The sequence below is a fragment of the Peromyscus eremicus genome, chromosome 1 (genome assembly GCF_949786415.1).
Source record: "Peromyscus eremicus chromosome 1, PerEre_H2_v1, whole genome shotgun sequence".
Lineage (NCBI taxonomy): Eukaryota > Metazoa > Chordata > Mammalia > Rodentia > Cricetidae > Peromyscus > Peromyscus eremicus.
In genome coordinates, this window is record NC_081416.1 from 10,947,501 (window position 1) to 10,961,472 (window position 13,972).

Below are 13,972 nucleotides of genomic sequence, written 5' to 3' on the forward strand. Positions count from 1 at the left end.
CTGACAAATGTCAGACTCAGAATAATTACTCAGACTAGGTAATCCAGGTGCCAGGCAATAAACCCAGCCGAGTTCAGATGGAGGAACTACTTTACTCACACCTTTGCCTGTGAGTACAAGTTCGTTGTAAGGTGATAAGTTGAACATGATTTGTTACATAGAAAACATAAGTGGCCTTACCTTTTTGGAAGAGGGGATGAAGGGGTGGGTTGGGAGGGAAGGCTGGGGGGCAGGGTGGGAGGAGGGATGAGAGGGGGCGCTGTGGTTGGTATGCAAAATGAATAAAAAAATTTCTTAATAAAGAAAAAGAAATAAATAGATGAAAAAGAAAATATAAGTAATACAGAAATGAAGTGCTACAGTGATAAACTTAGATTCACTTTATATGTGTTTATTTATCATGTGGGGTGAGGACATGTGCCAGGGCACACAAATAGTGGTTAGAGGATAACTTCTTTGTGTTAGTTCTTTTCTTCTACTATGTATGTTCTTGGGAATGAGCTTAACCCATTGAGCCATCTCATTAATTCTAGATTTATTGTTAATAAAAAATATGAAGGAAAAAGAACATGCTCCTCACTTCTGGCTGTATCTCTCAATATTTGGAATAGTGCATGAGAAAGAGTTTACTCAATTTAGTGACAAGTACTTTAAGCATGACACTGCCCCTGCTTGACAAGATTCCACCCTCCTTTAGGAAAACTGTTCTGAGTGGCAGAAACTCGAATGTTGTTCTTGTTCTGAGGAAAACACTGTGTGCGACAACAAGCAGCCTCCACTCTCTCTCCATTTTTCTGTGCTTCCTTTTCATTGTCTAAATTATCATTTAATGTTCAATATGCCTTGCTCCAACCAGTCCAAGACAACTATTTCAGATTGGGTTATAGTGACTGCTGCCAACTGTAATACTTCGAGGTATTTGGCTTTGAATAGGGGGAAAAACTTTACTTAAGATGAAAATGAAAATAGCACAGAACACAGCCCTTGGATGTAGTTTTAAATAGCTATTTCTGAAAAAGAACTATATTGTACCCATATCAGGGAATAAACTACTGATGAATGAGCTGATTTTTGTGGCAAGAGGAAAGTTGAGGTTATAAATATGTTCTTGATTCAGAATGGAAAGCTATGAATTCCTGTTCTAACACATTCGTTGAAGGCAGCAGCAACTTTGCAATTTCTCTAAATTCGGACAACCCTGACAAGTCCCAGATTAACATCATATGAGTAATGTCAATGAAAACTCAGGACAAAGAAGACAAAACACAGCTTACCTACTGTCCAAATCAATAGAGAAACAGGTGAAATGTTCGAAGATACTAACAAAATACCAAATTTAATCAACAGTTGTTAATTGTGTCTCCCAGGGCACCAATTCACATTATAAATATAATAATTACATAAAAGTGATAAAGCTACATGCTATTAGGAATAATTAATACACCACCATAAAGAAATTAATTAAATGGGTCAATTGGTTAATTTATGCTATTTCCCCAGTGATGATATTAATTTTAAAATGCTACTGATATTTGCTAATATTCTGATGATAAACACTATCCTGATACGATATCTTTCTATATTTGGATTCTTAGAGCAGCTAGAAATATACAGCAAGGGTTTTTAAATGAAACATTGTGAATTATCACAATAGAGTTCAAGTTGTTGTAGACAAGTGGTTCTCAACCTTCCTAATGCTGTGACCCTTTAATTCAGATCCTTGTGTTGTGGTGACCCCAACCACAAAATTAATTTGTTTTTACTTCATAACTGTGTTTTTGCTATTGTTATGAATTGTAATGTAAATATCTGGTAAACAGGATATCCAATAGGTGACCCAATGGTGTTGTGACCCATGTTGAGAACCACTACTCTGGGCCTTTATCTAGCCTGATAACTCATTGTATAAACAGACTGAAGTTTGATTACACATTCGCCTACTAAAGTACATCTATGTTTTCAAATTTTAGGAGTTATGAAGTAAGCTATTGAATAAAAAATAATTTTGTCCAAGTAATTTTTCATGTCATTTGAATAAGTGTCAACACCAGACTTTCATGACACCCATGTCATCTCCTCCATGACTCAGGAAACACTGCAGAAGAAGAGGAAAGAATGTAAGAGTCATAAGATGGGAAATATTCAGAAAAAGGACATCTTCTAGACTTAACATGACCTTTGCACTCATGAATTAACTGCACCTGTGGATATCTGTATAAGACCTGTATGATATTATGTGTTGCTGGAGAGCTTCTCTCCAGGTCCCACCAAGCCCCGCAGTCCCACAACCCACATATAAAATAATCACTCAGATGCTTATATTACTTATAAACTATATGGCCATGGCAGGCTTCTTGCTAACTGTTTTTATATCTTAAATTAACCCATTTCTATAAATCTATACCTTGCCATGTGGCTCGTAGCTTACCAGCATCTTTACATGATGCTTGTCCTCACAGTGGCTGGCAGTGTCTCCCCCTCCTTCTTCCTGTTCCCTCAATTCTCCTCTGTTAGTTCCACCTATACTTCCTGCCTGGCCACTGGCCAATCAGTGTTTATTTATGCAGAGCGATATCCACAGCAATTATGTTCTTCATTATTTCATCATAGATGGGTGAGAGACACATATGGCCCACCCATCCCAGAGGAAGTATTGGCAAGTAATGTCTGCTAGGGGATAGCATGTCATTGTCTTCAGTGATGTAGCCATGGATATGTAGCCTTTGCTCAGATTTTAAATTTCTCCCATACATCTCCCTAAAATGCAAGCTTTGCCAAACTGTGTAATATGTTTAATTTTATAAGAAACTATTGACTCACCATTCAAAGTGGCTCTGTGATTATGTATTCCCATCAACAAAGAATGCATATCTCTGTTACTATGTAGTCTGTATTCTCACTTGCATTGATGTCAGGGCCTTGAGTCTTAGTGATTGTAAGTGATATTTAATGGTACATAATGGTTGTTTTAAATTGGATTCCCTAGTGAAAAGTGATGGTGGGAACCTTTTAACATAGTTGTCACCCATCTGTCTTCATTGAGGTATGTTTAGTGTTTGGACCCAATTTCAATTGTTTTTTATTTGAATTCTTTTTTTTTTAATTAAGAAAGTTTTTATTCATTTTACACACCCACCATAGGTCCCCCTCTCCTCCTTCTTCCTGGCCCCCAGTCTTCCTGCTCCCAACTCACCCCTATTCCCTTCTCAGACAAGGTAAGACCTCCCATGGGGAGTCAGCAGAGTCTGGTACATTCAGTTGAGGCAGGTCCAAGCCCCTCTCCCTACATGAAGGCTGTGCAAAGTGTCCCACCATAGGTAATGAGATCCAAAAAGCCAACTGATGCACCCGGGATGGATCCTGATCCTACTGCCAGTGGTCCCCTTAAGCAGATCAAGATACTTATGCAAAGGGCCTAGTTCAGTCCTGTGGAGGCTCCACAGCTGTTGGTCTAAAGTTCATGAGTTCGCACAATTCAGTTTGATTGTGTCTGTAGGTTTCCCCATAATGCTCTTGATGCCTCTTGCTCACAGAATCCCTCTTTTCTCTCTCTTCAACTGGACTCCTGGTGCTCAACCTGGTACTTGCCTGTGGATCTCTGCATCTTCTTCCATCAGTTACTGGATGAAGACTCTAGGATGACAGTTAGGGTATTCACTGATCTGATTACTGGGGTAAGCCAGTTCAGGCACCCTCTCCACTATTGCTAGTAGTCTAATCTGGGGTCATCCTTGTGGATTCCTGGGATCTTCTCTAGCACCAGGTTTCTTCTATTCCTATGATGCCTCCCTCTATCAATATATCTCTTTTGTTGCTCTCCAACTCTGTCCCTGTTCCAGCTAGACCATCTAGATGTAAAGCAAAGAATAACCAGACTACAACCCACAGCTCCAGAGAAGCTAGCTAACAAGAAGGACCCTAAAGGGGATGCATGGATTGCCCTGGGAAGGGGAAATAGATGAGATCTCCATGAGTAAACTGAGGGTGAGGGGAGGCAATAGAGGGTAGGGGACGGGGGATGAGAACATAAGGGAATGGGATGATCGAGCTTGAACAGGGACAGAGTGGAAGAGCAATAAAAAAGACATCTTATTTGAATTCTTATTGATGAATTTCAAGCATTCTTTCTGTGTTTTGAACACCAATGTTTTATCAGATGTGCATTTGTAAGCATTTTTCTCACATTTTCTCTATTTCACTTGCCTTACTTAATTGTTAGCATATCTTTAAAACACTCTTTTTCACTTTGTAAGGTGAATACTAAAGGCATCCTGCTTTTTTGATACAGATGCTCTGCTGTATCTTAATCAATCTACATGAGGTGTGTCAGTCAGTGGGATAATTTAAAAGAATGCCTTTTAGTTTCATTGATTTCCTGTTTTCTTCCCCTCCCATGCCAAGCTTTATATTCTTTCTCCTGCTTGTTTTACCTTTAATATGATTTTCCAGTCTTTTAAGTAAAAGTTTGGTTATTGATTTTGACATCTTTACTTCTTATGTAAACATTTAATGCCATGAATCCCCTTCTACTAATTAGACTCAAGGCCTGCTTAGCAGGGGAAAGTTGTGCCTGGTGCTGAAAACCTTCCCAACTTCCTGGGGCTAGTGAGGTCATTGGTCTTAAAGATACTTCTACTACCATTTTACTAAACCAACATAATTTCTAACCTCATTCTAAATATTTTTCCTTACACCTACTGATAAGTTAAGCTCTCACCTCTTATGGAAGGAGCTTGCTTCTCTTTATAGCACTTGGAGACCACTACATAAAAACACAACATGTGCTGAAATGGATATACCAAAGACCACATGATCATTCCTTACTTCTTTGCATAAGATAGGATGGGAAATGCTAAGGGGCATCATAGTGTTCATATCCCATGGACACTGATCCATGTAATACTTGGAAAGTACAGGACCACAGAACTATTCTTCTTCTGTATCACCCTACTGACTCATCAACTGGTAACTTGTATTACATGGTTTTTGCTAAACTAAACAGTAAATCTCAGATTACATTTAAGGAAGACTACCTGGAGAAGCTGAAAGATATAAAGCAGACAAAAACAAAAACACTAAAAACAATTGAAGTCTCAAGTATCTACAGCTATAGTTAACCATGGACATAGTATCAATGTAAGCCAGATAAAAGTAAGTCCTCATACTAATAGTCTATCTTCCTCAGTCTCTCTTACACATAATACAGTACCCAGCATTCCACATAGAGTTAAAATGATTGTTAAAGGACAATTGAAATAACATAATCTTAAGAGCCAAAGCAAGCAAAAGAAACAGACTGAAGTATGTGTATGCATGCTGAACTATTCAGACAGATATTGCTACAGTGAATTTGCTTGCACCTTGATAGATAATTGAGAATGGTAGAAGAATGGATGGTTAGTATACACAAGAGTCAAATATCTAAGAAAGAACCAAACATAAATTTCTGTAATGAAAATCTCTGTAATGGGTCAGAGAGATGGTTACATTGGTAAACTGAGCATGAGGATGTATATTCCAAATAGCAGATTGCATGGAAACATATGTGGGTAACTTATAAAAGAAGAGCTGAGCTTAAAGGAAGGTCCTACTAATCCCAGTGCTTGAGAGGAAGAAACAATAGGATCCCAAAGAGTCTAACCAGTAGATAAGGTCTAGTTTTAGTGAGAAACGCTGCCTCAACAAGGAGGGAGGAAAAAAATCACATGACTTAACTTCTTGCCTCCACATACACACCCATAAACACCATAAACACCTACACACACACACACACACACACACACACACACACACACACACACACACAGAGAGAGAGAGAGAGAGAGAGAGAGAGAGAGAGAGAGAGAGAGAGAGAGAGAGAACCCTGTGGCAAAAATGAATAATATTCTGAGTAGCACTCTAGTAGACTTGGTGTAAAAAAGGAAAGAACAAATGACTGACTTCAATGATATTTCAATAAAAACTTTTCAAATTATCTTAAGTATAATATAGATTTCCTGATTTTGTACTCTGTTGTTTCATGGCAATTTTTCTTTCTTTTTTTTCATCCTAAGACTCCAGTGAAAGATGGAAGATGCATGTTCACAAGTGTTATACATCCACACAGATTTACACCTGTATCATTAGAGAATGCCTTTATTTTCTTAAGTGATAATGGTTCTTGGTGGGATCATAGCCCCTCCAGCTTTCTGTTGGTGTCTATATTAAATAATTTTCTGTTCCTTTACAACTAACTAATTTATTTTTTGAAGTTAAACCTTGCTTCTAATAACAATACTTTAAACCTTGTTTTTATGTAATTCATAATGTGTGTTTTTGAGTGTTCTAGCCATTGTATTGGAAGTAATTAATAAAAATTGGGATTGTACACTTTTCATATGTATATCTGTTCTTTATACTTTTTTACATTGTCTGTTGCTACATTTTGTAGCTGAAAGTTTTCCTGTGCCCACACAGCTCCTACGTCCTCATGGTCCCATAGCCACTCAGACCTAAATGAACACACAGAGGCTTATATTAATTACGAACTGTATGGCCCATTGGCTCAGGCTTCTTGATAGCTAGATACTACATCTTAAATTAACTCATTTCTATCTATACTTTGCCACGTGGCTCATGGCTTACTGGTATGTTTACATTTTACTTCTCATGACGGCAGCTGCAGAATCCTTTCTGTTCTGCCTTTCTCCTTCCTCCTCTCTAGTTAGAATGTCCCATCTAACCCTATTCTGCCTCAATATTGGCCAAACAGCTTTATTTATTAACCAGTCAGAGAAACATATTTTCACAGCATACAAAAAGACATGCCCTGTCACTTCCCCTTTTCTTTCTAAACAAAAGGAATGATGAGTGATATCGTTCTGTCTGCTGTGAGTGTGTGTTGATAAATAAAATGCTGATTGGTCGCTAGCCAGGTAGGAAGTATAGGCAGAGCTAGCAGACAAGGAGAATTCTGGGAAGAAGAAGAGGAGAGTCAGGAGTCACCAGCCAGACACAGAGGAAACAAGATGTGAAGGCAGAACTGAGAAAAGGTTCCAAGCCATGTGGCTAAACATGAGTAAGAATTATGGGTTAATTTAAGTGTAAGAGCTAGTCAGTAATAAGCTTGAGCTAATGGCAATACAGCTCATAAATAATATATCTCTATGTGTTTACTTGAGTCCAAGCAACTGTAGGACTGGTGGGTGAAAAAGATTTGTCCTGACCGCAGGCCAGGTAGAACCAGGAAAATTTTGACTACATTTCCCTTTCTTTTCTGTTTCTACCAAATGGAGATTGTTCAGTGAACCAACTGAATCTCTCGTTGTATATTCTAATATATGGTGATATTTTATCTGTGCTCTAACAAGTAAAGTTTGTTTTGGAGATCAGAGTGTGGAGCTAGCAACTAAAAGCCAGGCAGTGGTAGCACACAGCTTTAATCTCAGGAACTTGAGATCTCATACCTTTGATCCCAGAATTTGGGATGAGGAAACAGGAAGTGATAAGGTTGGGTGAAGACAGGAGCTTGACCCTTTTCAGTCTGAGAATTTCTAGAGGTAAGCACTCTTTTTAGTGGCTGGCTGCTCTGCTTCTCTAATCTTTCAGCTTTCATCATGACATCTGATTAACTCTGGGTTTTTATTATTAAGACCAATTAGAATTCATGCTGCATCTGTCATCCAACTTTGGGGTCATGAATTCATGAAAAAAAACACTTGCCCTGTTCCCTTGCAGCTACCAGCACAGGCCAGAGCTGCACATGGCTGGAGTCACTACCCCATAAGCTAGTTTTTCCTTTCTTTTAGGGTTTTTCTGTTACAGCCTCTCTGCATCAAACTTCACACACAAGAGTTTGGACTCCAAATGCCACAGGAGTTAGCCATTTTCACACATTCCCTGTGCAGACACCTGGCTCTTTAGCTTCTTTTCTCCAGGTTCAGTCATTTCTTGTCACCATGAAAGAAGCTCCTTCCCAAAGCAATTAAAGGACTTAATGCCTACTGTAATAAAACATAATGCTCTGGATGATGGAATAGCTTTAGAAAATAAAACAAAATTTTCAAGAGAAACCATAAATCAAAATTGATAAAGATTAGATTTGAACAAGAGAGACCTCTTGAAAAGAGGTGATAGTTCATCAACCAGCATGACCATTCAATCTAAACTAACTTATAAGACTAATAAATACTTTTCATTTGATCAGATATAAGTTGCCAAAAGGGAAACTTCCCAAAGCTAGGATTGGGGAGGTTTTGTTTTTTTTGTTTTTGTTTGTTTGGTTGGTTGGTTGGTCGGTTGGTTTTTCAAGGCAGAGTTTCTCTGTGTAGCTTTGCGCCTTTCCTGGAACTCACTTGGTAGCCCAGGCTGGCCTCGAACTCACAGAGATCTGCCTGGCTCTGCCTCTCGAGTGCTGGGATTAAAGGCATGAGCCACCACTGCCTGGCTGAGGTGTTGTTTTTGTCTTTCAAGGAAAATAAAAACAATCATCTTGAAGAATTTAAAGACTTTGGACAAATAAGAATCCAAAGAAGAAGAAAGAACTACCCAGAAAAAATTACCAAGAAAAGGAATAATGTTATCTAATGCAATCTCTGAAGTCTCCAAAAGAATGATGGGGCCCCACAATGATGATTCCACATGGACTATAATAATGCCACTAGGTTGATAAACACTACCCAAAAATCAACTTTGTACTACAAACTGCTCAGCACAATTTCAAGATGGCTAGCTGGGATGATTCAGCCTCACAGACTACTCTAGCAAGGACTTGAGACAAGCCCAGCACTTTCCAATTACACAGAGACTGGATAAAAAAATAATACAGCTACCTCCCCTAGGACTTAATCCAAATTTTTATTTTCAGGGTCCCTTGAAAATGCCTTCACCCCTAGACAGCAGGAAGTAAGTTTAAGACCATGAAGCTCACATTCCCAAGAGATGGTGTGAGTGGTTCTTGGTCTTTCAATAGGTTATGGATAATTGTCATTGTTTAGGATACTACATTGTTTAAGGTGGTTGGTTAGAAGTTGTTATTGGTAATGATAAAGAAAAAAGTTGAACAAAGGAGATTAGATTCAGAGTTCTTGTTTTGAAAAGAAAAAAGAGGCTATAGATATGATAGGATAAGGGTAGATTATTGAATCTACTTTTAAACCAAAAAAGCAACTAATAGTCTCAAATATTTTACATTGATATGGATCTTTGTATATTGATACAAATTTAAAATGATTTTTATTAGAGTATATTGTACATATGTTTTTATTCTTGTCTGAGGTATTGTACCTATAGAGCTCATTTAACAATATAATGCAAATTTCTAGTACTTGAAAGTTATTATTGCCAACTATTTAGGATAATAAATTCAGCTTACTAGCCGGGCGGTGGTGGCGCACGCCTTTAATCCCAGCACTTGGGAGGCAGAGCCAGGCGGATCTCTGTGAGTTTGAGGCCAGCCTGGGCTACCAAGTGAGTTTCAAGAAAGGTACAAAGTTACACAGAGAAACCCTGTCTCGAAAAACTGAAAAAAAAAAACAGCTTAGTAGTTACCTATTACAATCAAATTTGTATTCATATTAGGTATTTTATCAAGGTCCAATAGATATATTTTAGATAGACAGGTCATCTTTTTAACAATTCAGATATCTACAGAATATGGCATTACAACATAGGTTCTTATTTCAAGACAATGATTCATGTCTGCTCCTAGAAGGACCAATCTGTTTTCAGAGGAGATGATGTACATTGAAGAAACTCCATATGGGGTTTACTTTCTTTGTGGCAAAAGTTAGTCACTGGGCAAGAAAGTGCCCTTGCCTTGACTGCTGATAGTATGCTGTCCAAATTGGACGAGCAGGACAGAAAAGAGGGCGACTGCTGAACCTTGCCAAGATAAGGTGGGAAAGTCCTTCAAAAATCCTGCTTCACAGAAAAGCCTATTAAATATTATAGGTCTGTAGGCTGAAGATAGATGCCCCAACATTGCAGAGGAACCTTGGGTGACTGTCCAGGCAGCCAGCTGTTTCCTTCCTTTCTCACATTTTTTGGAAGTCACTTGCTTGAACTTCCTTCTTACTCAAGTAATATTATTTCCTTCTTGGGGCTCTGATGGAATTGAAGACTTTTGTTTGTTTGTTTTGGTTTTTCGAGACAGGGTTTCTCTGTGTAGCTTTGTGCCTTTCCTGGGACTCGCTTGGTAGCCTAGGCTGGCCTCGAACTCACAGAGATCCGCCTGGCTCTGCCTCCCGAGTGCTGGGATTAAAGGTGTGCACCACCACCGCCCGGCTTGAAGACTTTATAGTTATAGTTTTCCTTGTTACCAGATTCATAAAAGAAATTCACTAAAGAGTTGTAAAGTGGATAAGGTTGAGAGACATTAACAGATAGTTTTGACAATATAATTTAGAATAGAAAGTAAATTAGGTACAACCTTTTGGACTCACCAAAATAGGATATATAATGGAGTATTTTCTCTGAATTTGTCAAATGTTTATAGACTAGACACTGTTGATGTAATTACTGCCTGTATATATTGTAGACAGTTATTATACTTATTGTACATAGTTTTTCTTATATTAGTTATATATTCTTTTTTATTTGACTCCAGGTTTTTATTATTAAAGCAAATTAGCATCCATGCTACACTAATATATTCAGCCTTTACTTTTAGTCTTTGTCTTATATTTTCAATTAGTATATTCATTAAAATAATCTCATACATATTTATGCCAAATCAGTCCCAGTGGTTTTGATGAAATTTCATGTGATAGCTTCCTATGCAATCCCCTACTTTGATATAACATTCATATAGTGCTTCAAAATTATAATTTTACTGATATACTTTAATAATATATTTATAATTTAAAGACACAGTTTTATAACATAGGAAAATATTACAAAATACACTAATACTTTTTCCAGATCCATTTACATTCTTTTCTAGGATAGTGCTGTTTATTTGATGGCATCAATTTAAGTTATTAGTGAGTGTAATTTCACATCCACTTTAAAAAAAACTTTTTTACATCTTGTATAACAGTTTTGTTATTGAAAAATGCTCTCAGTTCTTTTGTTTCTTGGAAGGTCTTGATATCTTTTCTGTTGAAAGCTAGTTTTGCTGAATATAGAATCAATCACTGCTTAAATGGATTTGTCTTCTCAACGTGTTAAATGTATTATCCCAAGCCCTCTGCCTTATTATGCAATTTATCAGAAGTTAGCCTTTGATCTTACTGAGAACTTTTGCATTTATACTTGACTCATTGATTTTGATAAGTTTTGTGGGTCTGTAGATGTGCTTTTCATCACATATTAAATGAGCTGGCTATTACTAACTAAATTCTGTCTCTCTTCTTTCTCTCAGTCTCCCTTTCCCCATCTCCGTTGGGTCTTCCAGCCAATATGTACTTGTATTCTTGGTAGTGTACCATAAGACTTGAGTTTCTCTCCAATTCTTTGTGCTTTCTCTTCATACTAGCTGATCTTACGTGTTTTGTATTCAAGCTTTCTAACTTCTTTTGTCATCACAAATTTGTCAAAGCTGTCTACTAAAATTGTCATCTCCAGTATGATATTTTTAAACTTCAAGATTGCTTTGTATTTGTTTTTAAATGTAGTTTTAATCTCTATACTTGTTTTTTCTTCTTGCTAAGAAACTACTTTCAAACTATTAAAAAACAGACAAGATTAAAACTTTATGAAATGTTTCAAATTTCTGGTTATGTTCCATTAGGAATTACTCTTCAAATTCACTTCCAGGTGTCCTTCCTCTTCTGATAACCAGTAATATGAAGAATGTTGTGGTATTCTGTTTTTTTTTTAATTTCTGTACATTTGATTATTCCCACTGTTTCATGTTTCTATTGTTGTTTTTCTTCTTTTAGTTCTTATTATATAAATTTAAATGTTCTAATAAATACTATGAATATAATAGGGCTTTTTTCTTTTAGTTCTTTGAAAATGTGTCTGATATTTTCTACTTAATTTTGTAATGATTGACATATCTAAAGATGATCAGAATATCACTTTGGGCTGAATTTTTTTCTCCAGTGTATAGACCATATCCTATATTGTTACGTTGTATGTTGTAGACTATTTTAATGCAGCTCTCTAAAGTCAGATATCATCCTCAGGATTTGTTGTTTGTATGTATTAGTTTAGTGAATATTCTAGACTAGTTTGCTAGGGTCTGCGATGCTTGTCATATGAAGCAATCAAAGTCTCCTTTGTAAGATTGGTGGTCAACCAGTCAATGAGCAGAAGGTTTCTTAAAGCAGCATATCCCTTCCTCTTGGCTGAGTCAATGTGCGGTACATGCCAGGAGTAGTTTGTTTCTCTGCAAGGGTCTGAAATTCTTTTTTGTGTAAAACTTGAAGATTAGCCAGAGGCAAAAATCTGTAAAAATAAAGTCCTTCCTGTGTTCTTCCTGGAAAAGAGCCAGATTCACTCTTCATCTGCTTCCTTGTCTTGATCCACAGAACTTTGTCAAACTCCCTGTGTATCTCTTTTCTTACATTTTCATTTCAAGTTTATTATCTCACTTCTGTGTGGCATAGCCTGGTCATCCACTTCCTGTAGCTGTGGTGTTAAGTAATAGCTACTGGTTGCTTTCAGCAATCACACTGTGCATAGGGATTTCTGCTATGATCTGTATCAGAACAAACAAGACATGTCAAATAAGACAAGCTGTGCAAATGGCATTTTTCCAGGGATTTCCCAGAAAAGCCAAGCAAAGCACTGACAGTTTCTTATGATGACACTTTTTTTGAGGATGAGATATGCTGGCCAAACCCATTCTATTGCTCTCATCTATGATAAATTTTTGCTTTGTTTTGCTTACAGCTATCAAGGTCCTGAGGTGGCTTCTTTTCTAAACTGTCTTCTGCCTGTAGAAAGGAATGGGAATAACTCAAGTTAACATCACAAAACCCATAACAGTCACAGAGATCTTGCTGCTTTCCTGGACTATTTAGAATTTTAAGCTGAAATGTTTGATTTGACAAATCTCTCCAACGTTCTCATTATAATGTTGGAAGCAGTGGTTTTGCTGTTGTTATTATTTTTAACTGTACTATTTTGAATGTGTTATTTTTCCATACTAGTAAGGTTCAGTTTTCAGAATCTAAAATTTCCTGGCATTTTAATGTATGTTAAGATAAACTTGTGTATATATGGCATCATCCTCCACAAATTTATGTATAATGGTACTATCTATGTAATACCAGTATAGAAAAAATTCTCCAAAAATTAATGGACTATAAGGACCTCTTACTATCAAAGTGTTTGATTCATTTTTTAACTTTGTTTCAGGTGGGAATGTTCTATAATGTTCACAATGAAAAATGATAGAATAGGTAGAATTTCGATATTCCAAAATTGGCACCAACAAGTTGCTTATCAAAAGCCACAAATAAGTAAATACAAACTTCAGCCATACTCTCAAACAGGCTCCTCTATACACCAAGTAAAAGTGCTGCTCTTGTACAAGAGGTGGTCTCAAGACACAGTCTAAAGGCCTTCTCAGCTTATCCCTACAGGTTTAGAAGGTCTTTAAAGGTCAAATTTCACCATCATAGGAAAGGTTTCTATAATCACTCCCACTAATTGGAAAGATGATTAAGTCACTAAAAATCATTGAAATTGTAATAAATTACAAAGCTTTAATGGATTTCTTAAATCTCATAAAGAGGGTGGTGATAATGAACACTCAAAGCTTTGCCTATATTGTCAAAGGGTAATTAATACTTGCTAATTATGCCAATTATGACTTAGGCTAATATTTATAGAATACCTACTACGTTATAGAGAATGCACTCTTGGTTTGACTACATAATTTGAAAGTTAACATTTTAAAGAATGTCCTTCTTTGCTTAAAATAGTGAATGTAACATAAATTGAAGTCTTACTTGGTGCCTTACAAGAAGGAAGAGCATGCCCACTGTTTTTGTAGATAAGACACAGGCATTGAATAACGTGAACGTTGTTACTCTTTTTT